Genomic DNA, 2,191 nt, shown 5'->3' with positions numbered 1-2,191 from the left:
CCTGGTGTCTTATTTCGGGTGAATGGTGCAAACACAGTTGCTTGCGTTTACATCTAAATTAGGCCTAATGTATATGTTAAACAAAAATATATTGTCATTTTTCACGCGGTTATCATCCTCTGGAAAAGAAGTGAAATGAAATAAAATAAAATAGGCCTATGAAAAATAGGAATGAATACAAAATGTAGTTTGACTTATGAATCGGAGTGGGGACATGTTAATATTGAAATAAATAGACTAGGTGTTAATGAACTTAATATCCGTAAATTGTTTTAATGTAAATATCATCGAGGTCTATGACCTTCATTGACCTCGATTGAGTTCAAGTTTGTGTTGTCCAGGGTGAAAGTGTTCTACCTTGTAGGCATCTTGTGTTTTGACATTCAAACAAATCAATGTAATCAACCTTTTGATGAATAGCCCATGTTTTCACAACAAAGGCGTTTATCTCCTCATAGGACAATAGGCTACGTTGGTCAATTTGAAGGGACGTAAAAAGATGCCTAGTTAAGCAAACATTATGGTGATATACCAGGTAGATATGAATTGACCGTTTATAGGGTAAACCACGTCTGTTAATGTATGGGCATATAAAGGTATTTAACCATTTGTTTTTAGATTTGTTTTACTTTACTATACACTGATTGCATTTCGAAGCCTGTGGAGATCCATTACTTTGTGAACGACTGAATCTGCAAAATTGATGTATATAGGCCTATAATTCTTTTGAACTATGCTAATTTACCAGATACGGATAAGCATATTAGCGGTAGGGGATACACTACTGGTGGTCATGTTACGGGTCCATGTATAGCGTAGTAGAAGTTGAGATGCTTTTAATTTACAAAGTTGACTTAGAAGATACGGTATTTGAATGGTGAGTAGGTCTAGGCTTAAACATACCAGTACGGTACTTTAGGTACACGGTGGCGGATCCAGGAATTCGAAATAGTGGCCCAGCGAGGGCCCCCTAAATTTGCATCTGCAACTGGTGTACACACTTAGGCCTATGTAGTGATGTAGTAAATTCTGCTTTCATCTGTTTTTTCTTATTTTTCAAATGGCCGAGCGGTTAAGGCAAGGGCACCGTGATCATAGCCAACAATATCGGCACAGGTTCGCGGCCGGCTAGCTCCTATAGTTCTGGTGGTGGAACAAGTCTTCATTGGATAAGGACTATAAACCGTAGGCCCAGTGTACACAAATGCTCATATGCACTTAAAAAAACCCAGTACATCTTTCGAGATGAGTAGGTGTGTTGCCCCGGTGTACTGGTTCACTCGGTCCCTGTCGTGGACAACTGGCTGCAGAGGACATAAAGTGACCCTCAGGGGAGGAGAAATTTATTGAAAAGTGCAACATCTCACGAGCCGAGCGCATAGCGACCTCGTTTATTTGCGCTATTTAAATCCATTATTATTATTATTATTATTATTATTATTATTATTATTATTATTATTATTATTATTATTATTATTTATTCTTTTTCATTTTTCCATCTTCGTTTTCTTCTTCTTCATCTTCTTTTTTATATTCATCTTTTTCTTCCAACCATGATTCCATCTTCGCCATTTTTCACTTTTTATTTCCACTTTATTTTTTTTTTTTTTGAGCATAATAGTTATTTTGTTGATCTTTAAGTGTCCTTCTTAATCTGATTACAGTACTGTATCTTCTACTGATCGCTTTTCCTTTTTTTATACCTTGTAGAAAAAATATAACGATTTGTGATAAATAAGCCTAATGATGCTCGTTTCTTATAGATTATGCCTTGTGATAGCATCATAGTGATAATTCTGTGAAAATCGATATATTTATCGATTGCTTCCAATGCAGGTCTGATATAAACCATAGGCCTATTGCCCTAAAATAGGATGTTACTGTCTTATTTTGTTGTTTGGTGTGTTATACGATAATATCTGACTCTGAACTTTGGCAGTTTATTAGAACATGTATGCCACAGTATATCGTTGTGAATCTGAATATATACACATGTCATTGCATCAGTCTCATTTAAATGACGTTGTATTCACAACGAGCCCCCATTTAGCTCTATTCTGTTTGAAGTTAAAATGTATAATTATTTTTTGTCGTTCAGTGCTGCTCACCTTAGTATTCTATAACATTGTTCAAATTGGTCTATATATATATACATATATATCTACTGCATATACATAAATACATACATACA

The 2,191-nt window shown here is 35.3% G+C and overlaps 1 protein-coding gene across 6 annotated transcripts in view; it reads left to right on the top strand.

Annotated features, from left to right (window-relative positions):
• Positions 1-2,191, top strand: part of LOC117107075 (D(1) dopamine receptor-like) — a 59,227-nt gene that overhangs the window by 53,058 nt on the left and 3,978 nt on the right. Inside the window, exon 1 of one of the 6 annotated variants that reach the window (XM_033248606.1) lies at positions 467-596. The exons of 4 other annotated variants lie outside the window; for them this stretch is intronic. The gene's annotated coding sequence lies outside the window, so the exon portion shown is untranslated. Of the gene's footprint in view, positions 1-466; positions 597-654; positions 878-2,191 lie in introns of those variants that run through there. One more of the 6 variants, XM_033248605.1, reaches the window with a different exon arrangement.

The sequence above is a fragment of the Anneissia japonica genome, unplaced genomic scaffold (genome assembly GCF_011630105.1).
Source record: "Anneissia japonica isolate Jap-2015-1 unplaced genomic scaffold, ASM1163010v1 scaffold288048_len465947_cov159, whole genome shotgun sequence".
NCBI classification, from domain to species: Eukaryota; Metazoa; Echinodermata; class Crinoidea; order Comatulida; family Comatulidae; genus Anneissia; species Anneissia japonica.
The sequence above is the reverse complement of the archived record's forward strand: the minus strand, read 5'-3'. Positions and strand labels throughout refer to the sequence as shown.